The following is a 10997-nucleotide window of genomic DNA, read 5'->3' on the forward strand; positions in this document are numbered from 1 at the left end:
TATTTTAATCTCTTACTATACGTGGAACATCGATGAGTTACAAATGCTATAGTTATTGTAATTTGAATTTTCTTATTTTGAAAAGGCAACACAGTGGATATCACACTGTACTGGCAGTCAGGAGAGTTGGGTTCTAATCCAATGATGGCTGCTGCATGGCCTTGGACAAGACTCTTCACCTCTCAGTAGCTCTGTTTCTCTTCTCAGACCTAATTTGTCTGGTGTCTTTAGACTGTAAATTCTTCAAGGTAGAGACGGTCTCTTACGATGCATTTGTACAGGGTCTGACACACTGGGACCACTAGGCACTCTGGGAATACCAATAATAAATATTAATAACTTTGTGCATGTACGGTCCCAGCCAGTATATTGCATTAATGACATTTTTGCATTCCATTTCAATGGTTTCTTTTTTAAATTAAAGAGGAAGCAAAAGGTCTCTGAACATTGAGTATGCTATTGTACATCCAGATATCACATAGTCATATAAGCATACCAGAGTATTTTAATTTGATCACACACTGAAATAAAAATTCTCTTGCTTTTGGTTTTGCATCTCAGAGAGCATGATGAATTAAAGAGACATTAGGAAATTGTTGTAGGGAGCAGAAACCTAGGTCACCAGACCTTTTAGATGCTAACTTAAAGGTTGGAATAGACCTGTTGCTATGGAAAGGAAGTAGAGAATGCCAGCTTTGCATCCCATCCTCACTGCGTTCCCTACACTTCCTTTCTCTCCCTGAAGATCCCACTCTATGGTTGCAAATGGTCACCAGCACCTCAGTGGCCATGAGCTGCTGCCCTGATCAGCAATAATTATTAAAAGGAGGCTGAAGGGGTGCAGAACTCGCATCTTACATATTCTGGCTGACTAAGAAAGGGCTAGCCCAACAACAGAATGTCTCACCTCTTCACATAGCCACTGAGTGCTGGGATGGGAAATACCCTGCCGCCCCCATCCAATGAGAGAAAGCATTGGGATACTGGAGAATAAAGATAAATTGAGTGCCTGGGCAGAGAGGTGGAAGAGGATGCCCAAATTGCTTGGGATGAAAGGAAGAAATCCATCTGCTGGAGAGGGGAAGTACAGAAAAAGTCAATTTGCTAGGAGGAGGTTGCTGCAGAAAGAGGATTGTCTCATGGGTGGATTAGTTTGCTGGGGGCAGAGGATGAATTGACTATGGGGAGAGAGGATGAGTATAGTAGGGGGTTTGTAGAGGATGGATTGAAAATCAGAGGTTTAGTTGGGGAGACAGAGTAAAGGGATGGTCTGGGGAACCAATTTGATTGGGAACTAGTAGGGGAAGGGAGAAGAATCATTTGAGCAGTGAGCCTGAGGTGTAGGCAGAGAGAATACAAGACTAGAAGTAAAGGATGGACTCATGAAAGCAATGTTGAACTGATGAGGCTGAAAGGGCAGAAGCACCACTAGGGGTGGAAGGTAGGGAAGAGGATGGATTGGGGCAGATAAATAACTGGAAAGGATTCTAGGAGAAAGAATTAATTATAGCAGAGGACTGATGGTGTGGGGGGCAATAAATGGATTAGGGGCTCAAAACTGATGGGACTGAGGGTCAGCCGATAAATGGGTGGATGGAGAACAAGAGATTGATGGATGAAGGGGACTGGAAATGTTCAGTATGGATTAAGGGGTCAGGTGGAACAGCAGAAATATGGATTGTTTGAGAGTAGAATAGTGTGAAGTGTTTTTCTAGTTCTGTGGGTGTTTGATGACAATGACATCAGTGCTTCGAAACCTAAGATTGTCATTGGAGATAAATTAAACACAAAACATGCAGTTATTCTAGAATTGAAAATAAATAGCAAGCAGTGTTCCATTTATATTCTTTAGGTTTGCTATTTTCTAAAATCTTTTGAAATACATGACATTCCACTTGGCATGTCACAAATTTTAGGGGAGAAACCCGCAGGTCTCTGTTCACATTTTTATTGCCTTTCCTCAGTAATTCAGAGCCTCACAACTTTGTTACCCAGTGATAGGTCTAGGTTGGAGGATTCAAATTTTATACTCAATATATTGTTGCATAGTGTGATCTGGGACATGCATCCCCACAGCCGACAAAATCAGATGTGGAAATGTAATTTAATAATTGAATGTTCAGCATAATTAAATGAGCAAATTTCTCTCCTTTTTACATAGGATACTCTTTCAACATCTGAAGTGTCATTTAATTTATTGTACCAGTTATTCTGGGAGTTATAGGTGATTTCCATTTTTTTAATATAGGATATTTTGATACCAGTAAGGCTCATAGGAACCAGGATTCCTATGAATCAGTAATTTTGATCATTGGTTTGTTGCATGCCCTTCTATATACTGCCTTGAACAAAAAAAAGCCTCTATTATTATATTAATTTTATATATATCACTTCCCAAAGGCACCGTAAAATATGTAGCAAAGCTTCAGGAAATTCTCCCCATCTCTAATCCATATGAATATCTTTAATGTCCACCTTGAACATATGGCTGGAGTACCAATTTTGTTACATTTTGATATGGCCCAGGAGAACTCTATTGTATAAATTGAAGTGGCCTCCATACTTTTTTCCCATGACCTTCATTAAATAATTATATTGATGTGGCACATCTGTCATTCTGCCCACTTTGTTAATAATTTTAACAAGGGTGAATATTCTGGAGGGAAAATGATTGACTGCCTATTTGCATTTGAGAAGTGGCATCCTCTTCCACTTCCCCTCCCCCTGACAAATTTAATGTAGTCAATCAAATTGCATTATACATAATGTCTAATTGATAGGTGTTGCTAGAATTTATATTTTTTGGAGACCAAATTTTTATTACATCTTTAATATGTTATTGTGGCTTGTACATGATATGAATTGGATACCTTTTCCCATCCATTGTTTCAGCATCATTGATTTGTCTCCACTTAGTAAGGATGGATTATGGTGGATTATTGAATCCTCACATAACAATGGATCAAACAGTAGCTCACAGTTTAGTGATCATTTCAGCATATTGTAGATGGAGCTGACAGCAAGACCTATAGTTAAAACTGCCCAACATTTTCCATTATAAGACTATGTTCCCAACTTTGCCAAAATTTAATCATCCAAGCAGAAATTTTCTATGCCAGATGTCTGCTTTGGCCTGAATTTTTTGGAAAGTTTCAACATAAATGTTTTATCATTACTAAGAAAGAGGTATGGAGAAAATTTTATTTTACCAATATTCAAAGATTCTCATAATTGTTTCACTGAGTAGCTGTCTCACCTCCATGCTTTGGAGCAATGACTTGATATTTGGTAGGTCAGAGAGGTACCAAATTCACCAAAATTTGGTTGAGTTAGAAGACAGGGACAGAAGGGCTTGTAACCACTAGAGCACAATCTCTTCCAGAAGCTAATATTAAACTCACGATTCCTGAAACTCAAAATTCTTCTGCTATCTGGAAAATAACTGTAAGCCTCACTGACCAAGTGTGTCTCTCATCTTTCTTTAGAGGCTGATCTGCATAACAGATAACAACCTACTACTCCATTAGCTTCAGTGGCATGGGACACTACTGTGGATCTTAAGGTTCCAAACCTATGGTGGTCAATATGGTATTATATGATGTAATTCAATTTGAATTTCTAAAAGCTAGTGAGTTCTATGAAAATAATTAAATATCATTAAAATGAATATTAAAGTTGCAAAGTCAAACATTCAAAAGTTAGGAAATGGATTCCACTTTCTATAAATAGTTAAGTAGTAATTGAGCCAGAAAAGAAAGTGAGAATGACTTTATAAGCCTGATGGTTAGTGTATCTACCTGGGACATGGATGACTGCTCTAATGACTAGTTATTTATCCAAAGTGAAACATCTTCAACTGGACTGTGAAAGACCCACATCAGAATATCCCATAGCCTAGTGATTAGGGCACTCTCTTAAGAGGGGAACACTTGTTCAACTCTTTTCACCCCATCAAACAGAGATGGGAATTGAACCAGAGTCTCCCACATTCTAGGTGAGTCCTCTAACCAATGAACTAAAAGTTTTCTTCCTCCAGATTATGAATGGTGCCTGACTGCATACACGTACCCTGAGCATGTCCACTGGATCAGGCCCCACAGGCAAGATAGGCAGAGCAATGTGCATCGTCCCCTGGTTTGAAGATCACCCTGTTGGGAGACAGGTCCCTGGACACCTAGACTGAGGCAGTAGTGTGCATGTGTGATGCCCACATACCCTGGTCATCAGTGGGCAGGACAAACTTGGGACCTCTAAGGCTTAGTGCATGAGCCCCTACTGCATGAGCTAAAAGCCACATGGTTCTGAGCTTAGGCTGTAGCAGACTCATTAATCTCTATGTGGTCCTGGTGCCACTACAGGGGGATAGAACACCACACCCAGGAGGTGCATGGGTTAAACGTGTCCAGGGGCAGAAACTTAGGCACCTAGGGATTTTGGGGGGGGGGGCGGGGGAGGGGAGGAGGGAAACTAGTCTCCAACTGAGTCTAAGGTACCTACTGGGTTAGCCAGCAACTGAGCAGGAGTTTTGTGGATCACCATGACGCAAAATACTGGGATTATGGGTTTCAGCATACTAGTCCTTTTGTGGATCTGGGCCCTAATGCCTGTTCCCCCTCTGTGAGATGGAGATAACGATATCACCTCACCTCACCAGGCTGTTGTAAAGACAAATGCATTAACATTTGTTCAACAGTCAGATACTATGGAGATGGGTGCCATAGTAAAGCCCATGAGGAAATTCATAATTCCGTAATCCATGCAGGGTTTGAATGGTGTGGAGTAAATAAGGTATGGGCCACACATTCAGTGATGAGGACAATAAAGAAATATTTAGTATCTACCAATTCAGGGAAACCATCCGTTATGCCGGAAGTATGCAGCTCAAGTTAGGATTGAGGTGTGACAGTGCAAAACAGAAAACTCATCTTTGTGCCTTCTCAAACCTAATGCCACTGAGTGCAGGGACGGTCTCCAGCTATAAATTAAACCTGCAAAGGAGCTGCTCTAATTTAGGACAGCTGCTGACAGCCCTAAAATAACAAAACCACAGCTAGAAATTGTTACTTTGTAGGGTTGTCCCAGCTTTCCTCTGGCAACAGGAAAATGGGAGATGGCATAGGATCGTCTACACTGAGTTTATATTACCATCGGATTCCCCTTACACTGTGCAAGAGGAGTGGGCATTCCTGATCTGGATACACTGATTCTTTGTTCAGATGCTGCTGATGGTGGGGCACAGTCGCTACTCTGCAAAGGAGGATATGGATGACTAGATTTTGAATATAAACCTTATAAAATACTTCTATTTCTACTATTTACTGAATATAGGTAACTGTCCTATTTCTACTATTTACTGAATATAGGTAACTGTCCTATAATTATTTACTTTTCAAATGTTTAGTAAACGTTGTTAGAATTCAAATACATAATCTCATAAAATAAAGTCAGACAGATATAAATGCAATCCAGTTAGTGCACATTCATTTTTACCAAAAATGGGGACTTTTCAAAATGAAAAACATTTTCTGAATTGTTTTCCCCAAAAGATAGATGAATTGGCATGCCCATTACATTTTAACCCTCGTAAGAGAGCAACACATGGCACCAGTCTGAGCCACAATGATGAGCTTTTTCAAAGAGCACCAATGGCAATATCACTGTACTAGTCTTGAACTGCAACTACTCCGATATTCTAAGCCTCTCCTGACAGGAAAGACCAGGCCTGCTAAATTGTGCAAACCATGTGTGTGTTTTTCCAATTTTAATAAATATGGTGGGACTGATATTGACAGAACACATTTCTTTTTTATCCTGAGCCAGATCTAAAACAGGGTCTCTGGAGGGGATTTATCCAACTCTAGAAACTAAAATGTTTCCTTTTTTTAAAAAAAAAAAATAATTTATCCCTCTTCCTTTCAACAAAAGGAGATATATGTGAGGGTCTACCTTTCTGTCACCCTGTCGTTCACAGATCACGCTGGACACCTTAAATCGTCCATAGAGGAGTCTATGAAGAATTTATGTAAAGAGATTCCCACATTATTTAGTGTATCTCAAATAAAAATAAAAGTCTGAGCACACACCATAGTAATTAATAAATAATAGTACTCAACAGGGGAAGGCCAAGCATGCCATATAGGGAAGCATCCAATTAATCTCCCCTTTGCTGAGACATCAAGTCAGTCCATTCTATACACCATGTAGGGAATATAGACTTTATCTAGTATTTGACAGAAAGAGGGTTAAATCTCGTCTCTTTCTACAGCAGCATGAGACAGACCACAGGTGCCTGCACTCATTGCAGTGATTGCACTCTGGGATGTCTGGAGATGAAGGAGGTTTCAGCCAACTTACAACTGGTGATTATTCCCCATTAGAAAGAAGGATAAAAAAGTTGGTTTGCAACTAGAAAGTCAAACAGCAGCAGCTAAGCAGTCTTTCAGATTGGTTGCGTGATCAAGACTCTTATGTTATTGATTTTTAGTTAGCAGTTCCACTGAAATAAATGAAGATTTCTGTTCAAATGTTAAATGACATACTACTATTATAATTATTTCCAGGGTATCTGGGCACACACAAACAGCCTGTGAATTGCAACCTAACCTTGTTCGTTGAGAGACTTTTGTCTGATGAAACCTCACTCACTCAAAGGCTTTAGTTTGCAGTGCTGTATCAGCAGTATTCTCTTCTTGCCCCATTTCCAAATGCTGGGAATAATTCTCTACCTGTTTTATGGCAGTGTAACTCCACTGACTCTGATGGAGTTACCTCAGGATAAAATTTATGTAACACAGGAAAGAATCAAGCTGTCTGTTAGTATGCCAGCCTTGATTCCTCCATTTACAGCAAGAAAATCTTTATTATCTTTCACTTACAAACTGGTTCCAGCAAAATCTTATACTTCCCAGGTGAAAGCAGATGAGCTTTGACTGTAAGGAACCTTTTCTAATGAAGTGCACTTTGCCTGCTGAGGCCTGGATTTAGCCTGACAGCTGGTCTGGGAGCAGTATATAATACAAAGTTGTTGTTTCCTCTTTAAAAACAAACAAACTAACAAACAAAAACCCCTCTCTCTTCAGGGCTTAGCATAACAAGTGCTTGTGTTGATTTTTTTATTTTACGTACTACTTACAAATTAAGTTATTTGTAAATGAAAGGCAACTGATAAAAAATAAATAAAATTAGATTTTAAATCCACTAGTTAACTATTTAACCTTGAAAGACTTCAGTGGGCTTAAAGAAACACTGTCAACTTTAAAAATATATACTGCAAAATATCTAATTTCCTTATGGTGCTGATACATTTATTAAAATAAATTTATACAAGAATCATGAAGTTACATTTATGTTTCCTTCTTGCATTTCTTCAACTTAGGCACCAAAAATCTATTCCATCAGTTTGGTTTTTTTTAAGTTGTCAGTTTCACATTTGGGTTCTAAGCCCTGTAATGTTTGGGAGCAAACCCTGCAGAAAAATACTTAAATCAACTCTTTCACATATATTAAATCATGGAAACATTTCTCATAGGTTTTGTAAAAGCTTGTTTTCACAAAATCTAAATATGGTATTCCTCACTAAATAATACTGGCCTCAATTCTATACCTACTGAAATCAATATGAAAATTTCTATTTACTTCAGGAGCATGGGGCTTAAACTGGAATGCCTTCAAACATCTTTGTTGTGAAAATTGTAACTGTTTAATAACATACAAAATGGTAAACAATTTTAGAAGAACTGAACAATCATATCCAACCAGCTTGCCAGGGGAAGCTTAAAAGTAAACTAATTACTCAAATTTGAGTTGGGCCAAAATATGAAGATGAAACTATAGGATCTCTAAGAACAACAAATGATCCTGACCTGTGTTTTATGTCTTGTGCAAAGAGCAGACCCTCCACCAGGATACTCCACTACTTCGTTGTAGTAAAGGTTCCAGCCAGTTAAAGGGGAATGCTATTTATTGAGTAGCCAGGGGCATCATACACCACCCAGCTGTTCCTGGGAAGCCGCCCTTCCATGTACTAACAAGGCCAAATTAAAATCAGGGAAATTCAATTATGAGGTCATAATAATTACTATTAAGCTTTAATTGGCGTTCAAGTACAGTACTACAGAGAAACTGCCTTAGCCATTGAAATCCCCGCCAGCCGTGGCAAAACCCCTGTTGCGGTCAGAGTGCTGGGAAGGAGCTCAGCGCCAGTCTGCGCCCCCCGAGAAGCCTTGGGTGGGACCTCTGCCTCCTCACACGCTATGTCAAATGGTGCAATGCACCTGTTCGCGCAGCAAGGCGCCCCCGAGCGCCTTTCACTCATTAAACTTAACACGCCACAAAGGCGTCTGGGAGGGGGTGTGCCCTGATGTCCCCCTTTGCCTCGGCGGCATACAAGCAAGCGGCCTGCCCTAGGTAACCGTGCTCTCGCTAGGGGAGAGCAGCTCCCCGGTTACCTGGTGCCCCAGTCCGGTCCGCAGACGTTCCCCTCAGGCTGTCGCTTCCCCAGAGGAAGACGCAGCAGGGACGCTACCAGGACAAACTTCCAACCACTTTAGCACAGGCGGCGTGAGCTCCCCCCGAGGCACCTGCTACCCGCAGTTCCCGGTGCCCGCCTGGCCCGGGAACAAGCACGTGTGCAAAGTGCGGGAACTCCACCGGGGGCTGGAGCTGCTCTCTGCCCCAGCGGGTTTTATGGCAGTTACTTGTATCTGCCAAGCAGCAGGTTGGCGGGGGGAGCGCAAACCCTCTGCACTGCCCGCTCCCTTCCCTCGTTAGGCGGCATTTCTCGGTCTCCTCACGCGCCCCGGCCGAGCAGCTTTCCCCAGCGAGCGCCCGACGCGGGGAACTTTGCAGAGCCGCGAATGGATGGTCTCCAACGGGGGAGGGGAGAGGAGGCGGGGCGGGGGGGGAGTTTGCGGCACTGCAGCAGCGGGAGCAGCTGCTGCAGCGATGCCGGAGCGCTCCCTGCCTCCCTCCCCTTCCCGCGCCAGCCCAGAGGGGTCTCTCCATTGTGTGCGGCAGCGGCGCGCTCCGCGATCCCGCAGCCTCCTAAGAGAGGGGGGACGCTTGCCCCGCCAGCAGCTCAGAGCCCTTCATCAATAATCAGACGCTGCCAGGCTCCCCGCCTCACAATGTGCTTCCCAGCTGAACGCTACTTTTACTCCCAGCCAACACAAGGGGAGTTGGAGAGGCAGCGAGATTCTCTCATTTTAGACCCCTAGGATTACAAAGGGTTAAATGAATTCCCTCCTGTCCATCACAAAGCGGCGGACTGCACAAGGATTGTAAGGGAGAAAGGAGGCAGAGTTTATAACCACAGTGTTTCTTCTCGAACGACCCATCCAAAAGAGAAAGAAAGAAATTAGTGGAAACCTATTAGATTACATTGCTTGCTCACGTATACACACCAAACTGTCCGAAATAGGGAAAGTACAAGGAGAATCCCCCGAATGTTGCTCAGAGTTGCAGAGCTCTATTGCAGTAGTGCCAGCCTTCCTTTGCTAATCCCGTTTGTTTACTCAGCTCGCCTACACATTAAACAGGCGCAGATCTCTGCAAAGTTACCGCGCCAAATGCAGAGAGCCTGTAACTCAATCAGCAACCAAGGCATCGGCTCCCCGTTTTGCAGCACTAGCGAGATGAAGGCGAAAGGCAAAGCTCAAATGCACCGTGAAATCGCTCTAAAAAGATGTTTTAACCGTTGCGCTCACACTCAGACACACCAAGGGATGAAGAATGCACAGCTTTAAAACTTCGTTAATAATAATTAAAAAAACAGAGACAATAACGCAGAATCTCATCCCACAGTAACCTGACAACTTTAGAGACAACAAACAAATCTACGGTACCTGCAAATAAACTTGTTGCATTGCTCATTGTACTGATTCTGCATTAGGGTTTCCCTCTTTGATCATTCCCCATTTATTTTAGAAACTATTGACTTCTTTTAAACCTATTCATGAATGCGCATAACCACAAAACAATTGCATCCCTCTTGAATTTCTAGACTGGTCTTTAATAGCATCCGCTGCTTTGTTATTTAGGGGACTTACCCTGTGAGATAAGATTTTCAGAAAACTAGCAGTTCCATGATTCAGTCCTTGCAACTTTCCTTGCATAGAGAGACCCTTTTTTTTTTTTTTTTTTTTGAGTTTAAGAAGACAAGCTGCTCAAGAGACTTTTAAATATAAAGGGGGATGAAACCGGATTTCTTCCCAGTATCAGGACTCTGGAAAATCAAATCCGTCTTCAGAAGAGAATTCTTTCAGACCCGTTATCTGTATTACTATTAATGCGTAGAGCAGAAGGCATTGCATACAAATAGACCCAAGTATGAGCTTCTATTGGTGGCCGTGGAAGGCCCCTGGGTCCTACTGCTCTGTCTCTGACAAACTACAAAGCAGCAATATGCAAGCAGCTTTGGAGAAGGAATGATTTGGAGGGGAAGGGGAAGGAAGAGGAGGTGGGGGGATCTTGTTTAATTGATTCGTTACCTCTGGTATTGTAATACGTGTTGCAATGGTTAACCAAGAAAAAGGATGTCATGCAATCTCCCCTTTCATATCTGCTTTTTCAATGACACTGTGCAGCATGGGTATGGGAAATCTGCTGGATTTCAAAGGAAAATTTGCAGAGAATTATTCACACAAGTAGGCTTTATTTTGGAAAATCTTTCACTTCCCTGCCTAGATTATACATCATTCATATGTTTTCTAATAGTTAATATTATTTACTGGAATTAATCAATTATGTGTTGAATTCCTCTTACACACACCTTCCTCTACCTATGCTTTTAAAAGGCACATCTGTTTCCCTGTGCAAGAAGAAAAAAAAATTTTCTCCAAAGGAAAATAATTTAACTTTGAAAGTGCTAATTAAAATAGATTTAGTATATATACATTATTAATACATAATTTTAAATTGCTCTTATTTTATAAGGCTAATACATTGATGATTCATTTTTAATTAAATACACATTATTTCTCTTATTTGATCTAAGAAAT

At 41.4% G+C, this 10997-nt stretch overlaps 1 protein-coding gene across 3 annotated transcripts in view; it reads right to left on the bottom strand.

Annotated features, from left to right (window-relative positions):
* ROBO1 (roundabout guidance receptor 1) overlaps positions 1-10228 on the bottom strand; it is a 1055533-nt gene extending 1045305 nt beyond the window's left edge. For 2 of the 3 annotated variants that reach the window (XM_030580292.1, XM_030580273.1), the window contains exon 1: positions 10047-10227. The gene's annotated coding sequence lies outside the window, so the exon portion shown is untranslated. Of the gene's footprint in view, positions 1-10046 lie in introns of all 3 variants that reach the window. The other variant, XM_030580281.1, reaches the window with a different exon arrangement.
* Positions 10229-10997: the final 769 nt, after the last annotated feature.

The sequence above is a fragment of the Gopherus evgoodei genome, chromosome 1 (genome assembly GCF_007399415.2).
Source record: "Gopherus evgoodei ecotype Sinaloan lineage chromosome 1, rGopEvg1_v1.p, whole genome shotgun sequence".
NCBI classification, from domain to species: domain Eukaryota; kingdom Metazoa; phylum Chordata; order Testudines; family Testudinidae; genus Gopherus; species Gopherus evgoodei.